A 17572-nucleotide genomic window follows, 5' to 3' on the forward strand; every position below is an offset into this window, starting at 1 on the left:
TTCAAATTTTTAAAAAGTCATTTTTCATTTGCATAGTGTAGCAGAATAGACAGTAAACCATCTAAATTCAGTGAATTCTGCTATGAACATCTATGACAAGCACAGTGCCCGGCCTCGCAAGTTGACCTATTCTGTCTTGAAATGCTACGATGTTGGTGTTTGCCAGTTGAAAAGACACTCTCAGTAGATTTGCTTCCTTTCACTTAAATTCCAATTCTTTTATACTTTATTTGCATAGTGTAGCAATATAGACATTAACACATCTAATTTGAATCAAATCTCCTATCAATATCTATGACAAGCACAGTGACCAGTCTCTCAAGTTGACCCATTCTTGTTTAAAAATGCTACGATTTTGCTCTTCGACGGTTGAAAAGTCACTCTCAGTATATTTGCTTCCTTTCACTCAAATTCCAATAAATTCGTGATTTATTTGCATAGTGTAGCAATATAGACATTAACACATCTAATTTGAATCAAATCTGCTATGAATATCTATGACAAGCACAGTGCCCATCCTCTCTTGTTGACCTATTCTGTCTTGAAATGCTACGATTTTGCTCTTCGACGTTTGTAAAGTCACTCTCAGTATATTTGATTCCTTTCATTCAAATTCCAATAAATTCGTGCTTTATTTGCATAGTGTAAGAATATAGACATTAACACATCTAATTTGAATCAAATCTGCTATGAATATCTATGACAAGCACAGTGCCCAGCCTCGCAAGTTGACCCATTCTGTCTTGAAATGCTACGATTTTGGTCTTCGACGGTTGAAAAGTCACTCTCAGTATATTTGCTTCCTTTCATTCAAAATAAAATAAATTTGGAATTTGTTTGCATAGTGTAGCAATATAGAGAGTAAATCATCTAAATTCAACGAATTCTCATATGAAGATCTATGACAGGGACAGTGCCCGGCCTCGCAAGTTCACGAATTATGTGTTGAAATGCAACGACTTTTGTCTTCAATTGTTGAAAAAGTATTCCCAGTATATTTGCTTCCTTTGATGCAAATTGCAATAAATTTGGAATTTATTTACATAGTGTAGCAATAGAGACATTAAACCATCTAAATTCAACGAATTCTGCTATGAATATCTATGACAAGCACAGTGCCCATCCTCTCTAGTTGACCCATTCTGTCTTGAAATGCTACGATTTTGCTCTTCGACGGTTGTAAAGTCATTCTCAGTATATTTGCTTCCTTTCATTCAAATTCCAATAAATTCGTGATTTATTTGCATAGTGTAGCAATATAGACATTAACACATCTAGTTTAAATCAAATCTGCTATCAATATCTATGACAAGCACAGTGCCCATCCTCTCAAGTTGACCCATTCTGTCTTGAAATGCTACGATTTTGGTCTTCGACGGTTGTAAAGTCATTCTCAGTATATTTGCTTCCTTTCATTCAAATTCCAATAAATTCGTGATTTATTTGCATAGTGTAGCAATATAGACATTAACACATCTAGTTTAAATCAAATCTGCTATCAATATATATGACAAGCACAGTGCCCATCCTCTCTAGTTGACCCATTCTGTCTTGAAATGCTACGATTTTGCTCTTCGACGGTTGTAAAGTCATTCTCAGTATATTTGCTTCCTTTCATTTAAATTCCAATAAATTCGTGATTTATTTGCATAGTGTAGCAATATAGACATTAACACATCTAGTTTAAATCAAATCTGCTATCAATATCTATGACAAGCACAGTGCCCATCCTCTCAAGTTGACCCATTCTGTCTTGAAATGCTACGATTTTGGTCTTCGACGGTTGTAAAGTCATTCTCAGTATATTTGCTTCCTTTCATTCAAATTCCAATAAATTCGTGATTTATTTGCATAGTGTAGCAATATAGACATTAACACATCTAATTTAAATCAAATCTGCTATCAATATCTATGACAAGCACAGTGCCCATCGTCTCAAGTTGACCCATTCTTGTTTAAAAATGCTACGATTTTGGTCTTCGACGGTTGTAAAGTCACTCTCAGTATATTTGCTTCCTTTCATTCAAATGCCAATAAATTCATGATTTATTTGCATAGTGTAGCAATATAGACAGTAAACCATCTAAATTCAGTGGATTCTGCTATGAATATCTGTGACAAGCAAAGTGCCCATCCTCGCAAGTTGACCTATTCTGTCTTGAAATGCTACGATTTTGGTCTTCGACGGTTGAAAAGTCACTCTCAGTATATTTCCTTCCTTTCATTTAAATTCCACTAAATTTATAATTTATTTGGATACTGTAGGAATATAGACAATAATTCATCTAAATTTTGTGCGTTTAAGTATGAATATCTATGACAAGCACAGTGCCCATCCTCTCAAGTTGACCTATTCTGTCTTGAAAGGCTACGATTTTGGTCTTCGACGGTTGAAAAGTCACTCTCAGTATATTTCCTTCCTTTAATTCAAATTTAAAAAAATTCATGATTCATTTGCATAGTGTAGCAGAATAGACAGTAAACCATCTAAATTCAGTAAATTCTGCTATGAACATCTATGACAAGCACAGTGCCCGGCCTCGCAAGTTGACCTATTCTGTCTTGAAATGCTACGATGTTGGTGTTTGCCTGTTGAAAAGACACTCTCAGTAGATTTGCTTCCTTTCACTTAAATTCCAATTCTTTTATATTTAATTTGCATAGTGTAAGAATATAGACATTAACACATCTAATTTGAATCAAATCTCCTATCAATATCTATGACAAGCACAGTGCCCATCCTCTCAAGTTGACCTATTCTGTCTTGAAATGCTACGATTTTGGTCTTCGACGGTTGAAAAGTCACTCTCAGTATATTCCTTCCTTTAATTCAAATTCCAATAAATTCGTGATTTATTTGCATAGTGTAGCAATATAGAGAGTAATCCATCTAAATTCAGTGAATTCTGCTATGAATATCTATGACAAGCACAGTGCCCATCCTCTCAAGTTGACCCATTCTGTCTTGAACTGCTACGATTTTGCTCTTCGACGGTTGTAAAGTCATTCTCAGTATATTTGCTTCGTTTCATTCAAATTCCAATAAATTCGTGATTTATTTGCATAGTGTAGCAATATAGACATTAACACATCTAATTTAAATCAAATCTGCTATCAATATCTATGACAAGCACAGTGCCCATCCTCTCAAGTTGACCCATTCTGTCTTGAAATGCTACGATTTTGCTCTTCGACGGTTGTAAAGTCATTCTCAGTATATTTGCTTCCTTTCATTCAAATTCCAAAAAATTCGTGATTTATTTGCATAGTGTAGCAATATAGACATTAACACATCTAATTTAAAACAAATCTGCTATGAATATCTATGACAAGCACAGTGCCCATCGTCTCAAGTTGACCCATTCTTGTTTAAAAATGCTACGATTTTGGTCTTCGACGGTTGTAAAGTCACTCTCAGTATATTTGCTTCCTTTCATTCAAATGCCAATAAATTCATGATTTATTTGCATAGTGTAGCAATATAGACAGTAAACCATCTAAATTCAGTGGATTCTGCTATGAATATCTATGACAAGCAAAGTGCCCATCCTCGCAAGTTGACCTATTCTGTCTTGAAAGGCTACGATTTTGGTCTTCGACTGTTGAAAAGTCACTCTCAGTATATTTCCTTCCTTTCATTTAAATTCCACTAAATTTATAATTTATTTGGATACTGTAGGAATATAGACAATAATTCATCTAAATTTTGTGCGTTTAAGTATGAATATCTATGACAAGCACAGTGCCCAGACTCGCAAGTTGACCTATTCTGTCTTGAAAGGCTACGATTTTGGTCTTCGACGGTTGAAAAGTCACTCTCAGTATATTTCCTTCCTTTAATTCAAATTTTTAAAAAATCATTTTTCATTTGCATAGTGTAGCAGAATAGACAGTAAACCATCTAAATTCAGTGAATTCTGCTATGAACATCTATGACAAGCACAGTGCCCGGCCTCGCAAGTTGACCTATTCTGTCTTGAAATGCTACGATGTTGGTGTTTGCCAGTTGAAAAGACACTCTCAGTAGATTTGCTTCCTTTCACTTAAATTCCAATTCTTTTATACTTTATTTGCATAGTGTAAGAATATAGACATTAACACATCTAATTTGAATCAAATCTCCTATCAATATCTATGACAAGCACAGTGACCAGTCTCTCAAGTTGACCCATTCTTGTTTAAAAATGCTACGATTTTGCTCTTCGACGGTTGAAAAGTCACTCTCAGTATATTTGCTTCCTTTCACTCAAATTCCAATAAATTCGTGATTTATTTGCATAGTGTAGCAATATAGACATTAACACATCTAATTTAAATCAAATCTGCTATCAATATCTATGACAAGCACAGTGCCCATCCTCTCTTGTTGACCTATTCTGTCTTGAAATGCTACGATTTTGGTCTTCGACGGTTGAAAAGTCAGTCTCAGTATATTTCCTTCCTTTAATTCAAATTCCAATAAATTCGTGATTTATTTGCATAGTGTAGCAATATAGACAGTAATCCATCTAAATTCAGTGAATTCTGCTATGAATATCTATGACAAGCACAGTGCCCATCCTCTCAAGTTGACCCATTCTGTCTTGAACTGCTACGATTTTGCTCTTCGACGGTTGTAAAGTCATTCTCAGTATATTTGCTTCCTTTCATTCAAATTCCAATAAATTCGTGATTTATTTGCATAGTGTAGCAATATAGACATTAACACATCTAATTTAAATCAAATCTGCTATCAATATCTATGACAAGCACAGTGCCCATCCTCTCAAGTTGACCCATTCTGTCTTGAAATGCTACGATTTTGGTCTTCGACGGTTGTAAAGTCATTCTCAGTATATTTGCTTCCTTTCATTCAAATTCCAATAAATTCGTGATTTATTTGCATAGTGTAGCAATATAGACATTAACACATCTAATTTAAATCAAATCTGCTATCAATATCTATGACAAGCACAGTGCCCATCCTCTCAAGTTGACCCATTCTGTCTTGAAATGCTACGATTTTGGTCTTCGACGGTTGTAAAGTCATTCTCAGTATATTTGCTTCCTTTCATTCAAATTCCAATAAATTCGTGATTTATTTGCATAGTGTAGCAATATAGACATTAACACATCTAATTTAAAACAAATCTGCTATGAATATCTATGACAAGCACAGTGCCCATCGTCTCAAGTTGACCCATTCTTGTTTAAAAATGCTACGATTTTGGTCTTCGACGGTTGTAAAGTCACTCTCAGTATATTTGCTTCCTTTCATTCAAATGCCAATAAATTCATGATTTATTTGCATAGTGTAGCAATATAGACAGTAAACCATCTAAATTCAGTGGATTCTGCTATGAATATCTATGACAAGCAAAGTGCCCATCCTCGCAAGTTGACCTATTCTGTCTTGAAAGGCTACGATTTTGGTCTTCGACTGTTGAAAAGTTACTCTCAGTATATTTCCTTCCTTTAATTCAAATTCCACTAAATTTATAATTAATTTGCATACTGTAGGAATATAGACAGTAATTCATCTAAATGTAGTGCGTTTCAGTATGAATATCTATGACAAGCACAGTGCCCGGCCTCGCAAGTTGACCCATTCCTGTCTAAAAATGCTACGATTTTGGTCTTCGCCGGTTGAAAAGTCACTCTCAGTATATTTGCTTCCTTTCACTCAAATTCCAATAAATTTATAATTTATTTGGATAGTGTAGCAATATAGACAGGAAAGCATCTAAATTCAGTGAATTCTGTTATTAATACAGTGCCCGGCCTCGTAAGTTGACCTGTTATGTCTTGAAATGCGACGATTTGGTCTTCGATGGCCAAAAGATCTCTGTTAGTTTATTTGCTTCCTTTTATTCAAATTCCAATAAATTCATAATTTATTTGCATAGTGTAGCGACATAGACAGTAAACCATCTAAGTTCAACGAATTCTGTTATGAATATCTATGACAAGCACAGGTTCCCGACTTAATGTACTCTGTGACAACTTGCTACATGTAAAGACAAAATCCCGCAAACGCCTTGTCGTGTCGAAGAGTTAGTTAGAAACATATATATTACTTTTTGAGCAGCAGTTCCTCACTCATCTGAATCCATTTTGGTAGTTGAATTCTGACACTACTGTATATCTTGCATCAGAAACATCAGTCATCATAGCGTGAAATATAATGTCTCCCCTTGTAAAATGTGTTCATCAGTCAGTATTGTGAGTCATGTTATATATGTGAATATATTGATTCATTTCTTAACATAAATAGTCATCTACAGAGATTTCTCTCAACGAACAACATATAGTTCTGACCACCCAAGCGGATGTGTATTACAGAAATACAATTCATATCTTTCTTGTTTTAGTAACTTTAAGTTGTCAAAATATTTCCCATGGCAGACCATGTACTATCTAACTTTAACTATCTAACTTTCTGATTTTCATTCAACAGTTCTTAAAGAAAACTTTAGTTTATATCTGTTTGTTAGGGATTAACACAGAAAATGTGTTTGTTATCAGATATATGTTTTAGATTATATAAATTCGAATTTAACCCCACAATTGTTATGTGAAGATATGTTTATGCATGTATTTATTTTTTGTATTATTACAAAGTTAACAGTACATTGTACAATGACTGAATAATCTCATGCATGTGTACTTGACCATTGTTTCTCACTTTCCTCTGTACCTGCTAAATATCTGTGTTGTCCAAAATCTCAGTCCCGTCATGAACGACCAGATGAAATTACATAAAAAGACTTTCAGTGTTTCACATTTCGCGCACCGCGTCACCTCCCCGTCGTAGTGAATTCCTTGAATGCAGCCACATCGGTCGTAATACTAAAGCGATTTGAGTACATATACAGTTATAACACACTGCAGTGTTAAATGTGTGATACTGAGACATCTAGTGCCACACTTCAATAACCGATTGCAAAACGTCAACAAAACGACAAAACATGACCTGAAGACGATCAGCTGATTCCACCGCCTCGCTTCGAACGGCCATTCCGCGATTTATACTTGTAATGTAAGCAGTCATGCCTATCCCAGGTGTACCATAGAATCATGGAATAAATAACACTTGATATATCGACGTTAAAAGGAAAAGATATCTGTCCATACACCGGTGGGAACGTTACCGTGAGGACTATACTGGTTAACTGTCTCTAAGTGTAATAGTAACACTTATGGTTCACATCGCGCATGTCCGCATGGACCGTTCGGATCAGCGCACCTAACGGATTAGTGAAGGGAAGATAAATTCAAAAAGATCGCCCATTGCTATTGTATATTCTGAGGGAAGAGGCAGAAATGGGTTCTACTCAAGTATGCACTCTTCAAGGATAGAATAGAAAATCTGGATAAAAATGACTTTACATTTAAAAGAGTTTTTAGTGGATTGCATCTAGCGCTTGTACCAGAAGTCTACATTCTGGCGTTCTATGGTATTAGATTCTCATCTACATGGCATCGCTTAGAAATAAATCTAAGGCAAACCTTTAACCTTTAGTTAAAGAAACTATTCACCGTGTCACACTATCAACCACTGGTTTGATGTCAACTGCATATTTAATTGCCGATGTTAGTGCAGTTTGAGGGAGATACAAGGCCACATACTGCCAACAGGGTATCGAGGATAAAATATACACATTACTAAATATAGAACAAGTCACATACTAACTCACCATATCAGGAACTGGTTTGGCGAAACTAGACTGCATTACCTAAATTATTACACTTTGATAGAGGTACAAGTCCACTTACTCACACGGGGTATCATGAATGAACATCAGCCTTAATGAAGATAAAACCCTTAATAACTGACATCGCTTTCACACTGCCAACCACAGGTTTGTCAAAGCAAGGTTTATTTGAAGAAGAAGATGATATTGTTATTCCTTGATGTTGATATAAGGCCACTTACTGAATCTGATATTATTACTATTTTTGTATATACAAGGTCCAGACACTGGGGTGAGAGCCAGTGTATAGGCTGTTTACACATTTGTTCCAGTGGTTCAAACAGTGGTACAAAAACTACTTGGTTATAATTACATCTATCATATAGCTGCAACCTGGTTGGAGGAGTGCTTCTTGGAAATTTGGCACTTCAACAATCTTCGCCATACCGAGTTTCTGTCACTGCAGTGAAACTCGTTTATCCGTACTCTTCATCTGTGTCAATGAATATGTTATGGCTCCTTACATTGCAATGTGATTTCAGGTTTGTATAATGCAGTGCACAGAGTTTGACAACAAATGCTATGTTTATAGATGGTTATTTCTGAAGAAGCAACAGTAAAATCGAACGGACAGAGGACAGAAGAGACGGTCTTCTTGGGCGACGGCTTAAACCAATACCCGACACATTGCACTTACCGATGTTTAATGTATGATTCACAGACCAATGAAATGCTTTGCGCATATTTCTCTGAACAACCAGCTCATGCTGGTCAGACAGACTTTATGAATGGTTGTTCAGATCTATCTATCTATCTATCTATCTATCTATCTATCTATCTGTCTGTCTGTCTGTCTGTCTGTCTGTCTATCTACTGTCTGTCTGTCTGTGTGTCTATCTACCACGATTTGAGGACTACATTAGTAGAAAAACATGAGAAATGTTTAAGCATTTCATCAATTACATTTTACCTTTTAACAGCTTCAGCAGGGGCTTTTGTCATACAGTTATCATAAATGCATGTACTCCTCACTCACTCACTATACTAACTCAACCACTGGTTTTTTGAAGCCAGATTTAATTACCGATATTATTGTACTTTCCGGGAGGTAGAAGGCCAATTATTGAGAACAGGGTATCACAGATGACATATATACCTTACTAAGATCAACTTCTTAATAGGTGTATAACTCACTCGCTTACTCTATCAACCATTGGTTTGTCGAAGCCAAATCTAATGACGCATACAAGTGCAGTTTGGTGGAGATACGAGGTCACTTATAAACATCAGGCTATCATAGATAAAATATAAACCTTACCGAATATAAATGAGCATGTCAATAAGTGAACATGTCACTTACTCGCTTACATTATCAACCACTGCTTTGCCGAATTTAGATTCCATCACCTATATTATTACACTGTGATATAGGTTCTAGGTCACTAACTGACACAGGGTGCTATAGCGAAATACAAACCGTACAGAAGAAAGAGCCCTTAATCAGCGGACACTCATTAACCACTAGTTTCTCAAAAGCTAGATTTAATTGTAGGGGATCGTGAAATTGTTACTTCTTGGTGTAGATAAAAAGTTACTCACTGACCACATGGCATTGCATAAACTGGGGGAGTGGGGTAGCCTAGTGGTTAAAGCGTTCGCTCATGGCGCCCCAGACCTGGTCTCGATTCCTACATGGATACTGTGTCAAGTCCATCTCTGGTGTCCCCCGCCGTGATGTTGCTGGAATATTGATAAAAGGGCTGTAAAACCATATTCACACACCCGCATTGCATAAAAGACATAAATGATACTGAAGACAGACCCTTGTTAAACAAATAAACTCATCTCACTCACTCATTCACTCCCACTATCAACCACAAGTTTGGTATTCGAAATGATAAATATCTTGACTAGGTGGCAGAAAGTGACTTTTCACCAAGTTCTCCAAAGACGACAGAGAAGCACAAAGGGGCGCAACTCTGCTCAGCTTAACACAGAGTCACTAGTGTTGAGTGGTGATGCGCTTTGTTATTAATTTTTCACAAATGAAAAAATCGGCAATACATAAATGACCCTGCCTGAGAATTTCATTCCGTAGGTGCATTTCACTGCATTTATTTGAATGTGTAATAGTGCTTTCATTGGGAAATGTAGAGTTCTTGTCTTATCCTCTCGTGCTAAGCATAAACAAATCGCCGATATTACGATTTTGAAACAAATCGAAATTCATTCATTCATTCATGGCTCGTTCGAAAAGTCCATCTAGTCATTTGGGGGGACTGAAGCACAAGAGATATATGGTCACAGCAGGAACGACGGGGATACATGAGTTCGATGAGTACTGAATTCTTTGAGGTTTCTGAAATGAATGTATGACATGTTGGCGTACAGTGAGTTGCAATAGTCAAGTCTTGAAGTTACTAGGCAGTGCATAAACGTTTTGCAGGTTTAAATGTCAAGATAGTTGCCTTCTCTGCTGATGCTGAAAATGCTGTAGTAGCAAGCTTTGCTGAGAGAAACAATATGGGTGTCCATTTCGCTCACTTTGAGAGGGCAACACCTCGACATCACCAGTATGAAGACACATGGAGTTTGAATCCAGCTTTGTGAAGTGAAGACTGAAGGGGTTAGTGTTTGCTGTAACGCTCTAACCGCTACACCTCGGAGGCTGTTTACACGAGAGAAGAAAGATAGCGACTGATAACTGGTTTGATCCATGAACTCTCACAGTACATACAATCTTAGCGTTTAGGTGAAAAACACTCACTCATTATATCAACCCCTGGATTGTTTGAACAAGGTTCTGTTGCAGAGCATCGCCTATATTATTGCAGACTCTGGCAGATACACTCACTCACACACTCGACCACTGGATTGGTCGTATAAGGTATAAGGAGGGCAAACTCTCACTCTCTCGATTGAAGACTGGACTGAAGCTTCAGTTACGGAGCATTACAAATAATATGAAAGGCCAGGTTGACAAGAACACTAACTCCTTCGGCCTTGGATTTTTGTACACTCACTCACTCACTCACTCACTCACTCACTCACTCACTCACTCACTCACTGGCAGCATAGCTAGCTGTTTAAACAGTAAGCAGTCCTTACTCTGGCCGTGGGATCCTGTGGAAGAATGAAAACACGCGGGCTTTTGTTTCTAACAGCATGTGAACAGCGTTGCTTTAAGGAAGTATGTTTAGTAAGAACCCCGCTAATACAGAATCATGCAATGAATTTCAACCATACTGATAATCAGATGTCCTGATTAACGATCTTTGTCATGAGGGGCGGTAGTGGTAGTCTGGTGGTTAAAGCGTTCGCTCGTCAAGTCGACGACCCGGGTTCGATTCCCCACATAGGTACAATGTGTCACTCACTCACTCACTCATTCACTTCTGCTTGGTCAATCATTTGATTGGTAAATTTGTTTCTGGGATGCCTAGTTTGAGGTGCGGCATTATGAAATGAACACGTACACAATGAACAGCGGGCGTTGAGTCTCAGGCAAGACATGCTTTCCCCTTTAAAAACAGCCATCGGAAAGTATCAGGGTTTGACCTGATCTTTGTAACCTAAAAGATGACTAATTGCTTGTCGTAAAATACGACTAACGGGATCTGAGGGTCAGGTTCATTGACTCGGTTGAATCATAGAAACTAATATTGATTTAGATAGTTTTGTTGATAAATGGGAAAAATGCCCCGTCACACTGCTCCTCATTAATACAGAGACAAAATAAATTGACACGTGAATAAGTACGTGAACCAGCCCCTGCTGGTATAAGGAAATAGCGCTTACAGCCGTTCTGTGTTTTAGATGGGTATTTGACGCTGCACACTCATAAACATTCCATTTAAATGGCACCAGTCAATGCAACTGGGGTAAGATAGCATTTGCTTTTGGAATGAAAATGGCAATTATTATCATACTTCTAACTGTTCAGAGACACTCTGTAAAGTTAGAGGTGTTTTGTTATCCCTACTATATACTTTAAATTTGATCAACTTATATGATATAAACAGCCCCGTGGCATTTTTTCCTAGAGTATGCTATGTGAGGACAAAAGGCATGATAATGATGGAAAATACTACCCTTGAATTTGGCTTCCTTTACAATTTTAACAGCAGTACTGTCCAACATGAATGACGGAAAATATACTTATGAGTGACTATTCTCTCAAACTGCTTGATTATATTTAATTAAACTTACACCATCAGTTAGGATATGAGATGGTATACGTTTATGTGTAATTTCAAGGACGTAGGTAAATCCAGGGCCGCCGGGGTTCATATCTCGCACAACGATGGATTTTCAGAGGGTTCAGATATTACGATACTAAAGGAAATAAAAGCAAAGCATCCCATCGATTCCCTGACCAAAATATATACAATGAGCTCATACTCGAAACTGTTTAACTGTATTTAAACTGAAAACAACAAATCAACTCTGTTATGTTTGACGTTATGAAAAATTGAAATTGTATGCGATCCCTTATTTTATTCTCTCAGTATATGTGTGGCAGATACGCTGAGGCGAGGAGGCGGGCGGGCAGCACTGCCAGTGGCAGCGTGTTGCTGCACCAGTTTACGGAAAGGGGCGATCGATTCAGAATGCAAAAGCGATATAAACAGTGCTATCATATCAAGAGATATCTTTGGTCACTTTCAAACGTTCCGATTGCTTTCTTGAAATTTGTGAGTGAACGTGATCACGTGACTGCCTTTACTAGGACAGCTGTAGGTGTGCGATGTGTTACGAAAGCTGGTACAGAACAGAAAAGCAAATATATAATAAATCTAGGGGCATGAAGTATGTAGTTTGTCCGATATTTATAAGCAATACTGTAGAGGATAATATGCCGCTACGAATTAATCCTCAATTATCTTTGATTAGATAAGTATTTTCGGATGTAGATGGCGTTGGTTCATGACAATTACAAAAGTATTTGTGCAAACACAACCAGACTCTCGCTCAAGGAAGTGAATTCGAAGTGGCGTGTTTAGCAAAGCTGTTGTCCTTGAGTTCTGGCGAAGGAGTGACGACCCGGTAAACTTAAAATCACACAAACAGACCGGCTGCAACTGTAAATACTCCCGTCAGTGTGGAGAATGACAGCAGATCAGGTAGGTACTGAAACTGATAGGATCCAACATCTAATTCTGCTGGCATGTTACCTGTTCTGTTTAGCATTCATGGTGGAACGATAGGCGACGATGTGAAAGACATCAGCCAGTATCCCCCATAAATTTCATTCTGGTAAAATCATAGTGTACAAAGTGATAAGATGACACCATATACTCTTCAAAAACATGGTGTTTTGCAGTTTACAGAGTGCATATATTTGACTCAAACATAACATTATTGCTCCATTATAGTCAAATCATCACTTTACACATTTCCAAAACAAGAAAGGTTCCAGTGACCACATGAACGTCGAATAGACGTCTATATGACATCTACACAAGGCACTGAAGATAGGTCTAAATATTGTCTAAAATGAACATCTAGAAGACGCTGAAGCTTAGATGTTTAAACCACAAAAGGTAGATCTCATCTGAACGTTTAACGGAGGGTTACAAGGGTTTAAGATATTTATGAGGGTATGGTGATGTTGTGTGCCCCTTATTTGCATAATATGTCGCAATCTTGCTTCATCCTCACTCCATCTGTATTCTACGTTAACACAATTAAAATAGATACAGTGGTATGTTAAAGGCCTGAGTGCAGTTTTTGAGATAAAATTTGATATATAGGGACATAAATACCTACTTTAGATTCCCACTGATGCAATAATATTGTTGGTCATAATGTATCAAAGAATTGCAGTTATTTGCAGGGATGTGCAATTATGCCTTTAAAAATAGGTAGCTAGTGACAACAAAACGTTTTTCTGTAAATGAATATAAATAAACCCAAACATTTATTCAGTGTACAAATCGATGACATCATAATTTGCACCAGTTCTACAAAATAGCAGAAAGATAGAAGGATAGTGTGAATGACAAACAGCATTTGAACATTTACTTCTCAATATACATTATTCAAACATAATTCAAAATTTTAAGACCATAAATAGTGAGTTTAATTTTACTCCACAGTCAGAAATATTCCAGCCATGTAAACTGGTCTGTGGTCTGTAAACTAAGTCAGTGAGCCTGACCACCTGATCCCATTAGTCACCTCAACAAGTGTGGGTTACTAAACATCAATTTACACCTGTATCTTCATGAGGCGAAGCCATATATAAGGAGACATTGGTATCTTGTGCTGTAGTTCACTCAAAGCCATTTAGAGAGTGGCCAAGTGTATTTGGGATTACACATTCTCCATTCAAAACAGATTCTACTTGTGTTTTGGGCTGAAGTCCCATCAGGGATTCAAACCCAAACCCTCAAGAGTCAGGAATCTAATTGCCAGCACACAAACTTAGCTGCCAAAGCTCAGCTAGTGGAAGCAATCTGACTGTATGTAATGTGTTCTGCCACCACCACCACACCTCCCAGGAGCATTTGGCGGAAACTTGGCCATCTCCTATATACAATGTGCAGGGTCACCCTGTAGGACTGTGTGATTGTATCTGAAAAAGATCATTCCCTTATTAAATATGAATGTCAGTAAGTCATATGAGATATTAAAGAGTAAGGTAAGAGCTTTAGAATAATTGTAAGACAAGAAATGAGCACAGTTTTGAGACCTTGTCCCCATGGCCGTCCATGTTCATTTTAGCCATAAGTCCATTTGTTGTACCTTTAACGAATGCCCCCAAAAAATAAAAAATGCAAAATATGAAAATAAAATGACTACAACTACACCTGAAAGATCATACAGCTGCAGGTATCAGAAATGCAAAATTAGTCAATTATTTTACCATGTTTGCTTCTCTGAGTAAACTATGGTTTTTCATTTTTTCTTTACTTTGGGTTTAATAATTAATTTTTCTGTATTCCAGAATTAATGCATCCAGATAGTAAGCTTACTTAAGTTTTGGATGAATTAATGTATTATGGTTAATGGTAACATTGATACCTAGTTGTGTTTTGGGCTAGTGCATCAGAGTCATCTAAGTATGTTGTATCAAACATGCACTGCAGCCTGGTCTGTTTCAGCAGATGGATTTACTCCAGTAATGCAATAAGGTGGTGCTGTCATATCTCAGGATTACTGCTCACTGACAGACAGACAGACAGATGGCTCAAAGGTTCATTCTTTCCTTAAAATGGCCTATGTTGCTGCCTGTTGTGTCTTGTTGATAGACAAAGGGCAGATAAACGTTAGGTTGAAGAGTTTGCTGTCTTGATGAGCTATCAGTGTGCAATTCTCAGCGTGCTACTCTAAACTATTACTGGACCAGCTCCCTGTTCTATCAAGGAGACATGATCATTGTTGATAGGCATATTAGTATTGACAATCAATGGGATATTAGACATAGAGGGCCCTTTTTCATGTATAATGTTTTTAACAACTTCTGTTGGATGTGTCTGGGTTAGTCATAAAAATGTAATAGATTTTGCTTCTTTTATCACAAGAAACAGTTGTTTGTTTCATACTGTTTCTGTTTAATTTCAGGACAGAACCTTGAAGAGGGGCTGAATAGAAGACATGGGATGCTCATGCTGCAATGTGTCATATATATATGACTAACATATGTAAACACCTCGAGTTTTAATGGTCATATAATCTCTCAGTGTGGCCCCATAAGTTTATAACATGAGCCTTGCATTTTCACTGAAGGATTTTTTCCCACACTTGTCACTTTTCTTGGTCGAACACAGTAAAGATAGAGTTAGATCATAAGGTGCACTCTTTCATATCAAACACTTGATCGTCTGGTCCACACCTGATTATGTAAGTTCTAAAGTAGAATATACCAGAGGTAGAGTTAGGGGGTTTGAGTTAGGGTTAGGTACAGTGTCGGTACATCACAGCAAGGGTAGAGTTAGATCACAAGTTGCAGTTCTTTACTCACCATATCTATTGCTTGATTGTTTAGTCCAGACCTGATTATGTAAGTTCTAAACTAGAATATACCAGGGTTAGAGTTGAGGTTTGTGTTGGGGTTAGGTATAGTGTCGGTACATCACAGCAAGGGTAAAGTTAGATCACAGGGTGCAGTCTTGCACTCTCCATATCAATCACTTTATTGTCTAGTGCCCACCTGAATATGTAATTTCTAATGGAATATATGTACAGGAATAGATTTGGGGTTTGTGTTAGGTTTGGGGACACAGTCATGTAGATCACAGCAAGGTTTGAATTAGATCACAGGAAGAAGTCTTTCACTCACCATATCTATCACTTGATTGATTAGTCCACACCATACTGTTTGGTGGATGGTCTACATGAGGTGGATTGTATCTGTAGGGTAAATGGGATATAGTCACAACAGGGAGCATGGTTACAGAAGGAGGGATGGTCTACATAGGGTATATGGTGACAACAGTGTGAATGGTCTACATGGGGTGGATGGTCTACATAAGGCACCCCTTCAGTATGTTTGAGTTCAGTAACCAGGGTGAGTGGGTGGCACCGGTATAGAATCTAAGAGTTGATGATATAAGGTGAGGGTGTTACACTTGGATACTATCTGTGGGTTAAGGCACAAAGGTTAGGCAAGCAGGGTATGTCGGTACCCCTTTAGTAGCGAAGGTTCATAGAACCTGAGTAAATGTGTTGCAACCTTTTTCATAGTGCAGATAAACTGAATATAATGAAAATTACTGTTTACTAAACTTGATATTTTTATGGGTTCAGATATGTCTGGGTGATTACCTTGAGTGTTGGTGTCGTCCATGTTAGTTAAAGGTATGAGCAACCCAGGTGTGTCTACATCAAATTTACACTGTCAGACGACATATACTATCTTCATTATTCCAATCTTTACTGTACACACTGTCATTACAGACAGGGACACACCAGCCAGACTGACATGGTATGTTTGACATTCGTATATTGTCTTGCAATGGAAATATATGTAAACTGTGGTAAAGGAATAGAGTTCTCAACAAAGGAAATGATGTTTGTATGTAGATATTGGTGAACTGTAGTTCAGAAATAAAAGCTTCAAAATATTTGTGTGCTAGCGTTTATTGGCCGTTCAAGTTAATCTCTAGAGTTGGGACAATAAGGTAGCACACTTACTGCCGTGACTTTGTGACAGGTGCCAAACTTTAGACTTGAAATACTCTACTGACACAGAGTACCCCGAACTTACTAATATGGTTAGGACACGTATTCCCCTTGTGTATTCACCTCTTAACTCGCTCGCTTGGCTCAGGAAGTTACACGGATTTGTTTCACTTACCAGCACTCACAGGCTATATTGATTTATTTGTAAACAATGATCGATTCGGGGGAAAAATATGGCATCACTGAAATTACCGTGAAACAATAGTTTGTGTCATAAGTTCTTGTTTAAACATTGCTTACTGCAACAAACAAACTAATGTTATGTATTGTACCAATGTTCGAAATGTGAAATGAGGTGCCAAACATGTTATGTCAGTGTGGCCCCCTTGCTGGTTCTCAAGTATGGCGCAGATCACGTGACTTGGTATAGCAAACGTTGTACGCAATGTAACACTTGCAGTATCTAGCTCCTTTCAAAAATCACCCCGTGTCTGCAGTAGTGTGTGAAAATTAGAAGAAAATTTATGGCAGTTTTTCAAATCCAAATGTGATAACATACACCGACACACTGGCCCGAAAACGTCACCTAAAATTTACAATTTTTCTGGCAGACGTCGTCTGAAATTCGGTCACACTAAGTGACGCTCTTACCGGTCACCGGACAAGGTTCAAGTACATAGGTCGTGACGTCATCATCGCCTGTTCTGACGTCACGGGGTTCCAGTCGGCCGAGGGCTTGTTTTTGATTATTCTGGCGCAGTGATGGGACTGTG

General features: G+C 37.6%; 1 long non-coding RNA gene across 1 annotated transcript; it reads left to right on the plus strand.

The window, feature by feature from the left end:
- The first annotated feature begins 12657 nt into the window (after nt 1–12657).
- LOC137259227 (uncharacterized) lies at nt 12658–16739 on the plus strand. The gene is made up of 2 exons (XR_010954701.1): nt 12658–12796; nt 15240–16739. It is a non-coding gene; the product is annotated as an uncharacterized lncRNA (long non-coding RNA).
- Nucleotides 16740–17572: the final 833 nt, after the last annotated feature.

This window comes from Haliotis asinina, chromosome 13 (genome assembly GCF_037392515.1).
Source record: "Haliotis asinina isolate JCU_RB_2024 chromosome 13, JCU_Hal_asi_v2, whole genome shotgun sequence".
Classification (NCBI taxonomy): domain Eukaryota; kingdom Metazoa; phylum Mollusca; class Gastropoda; order Lepetellida; family Haliotidae; genus Haliotis; species Haliotis asinina.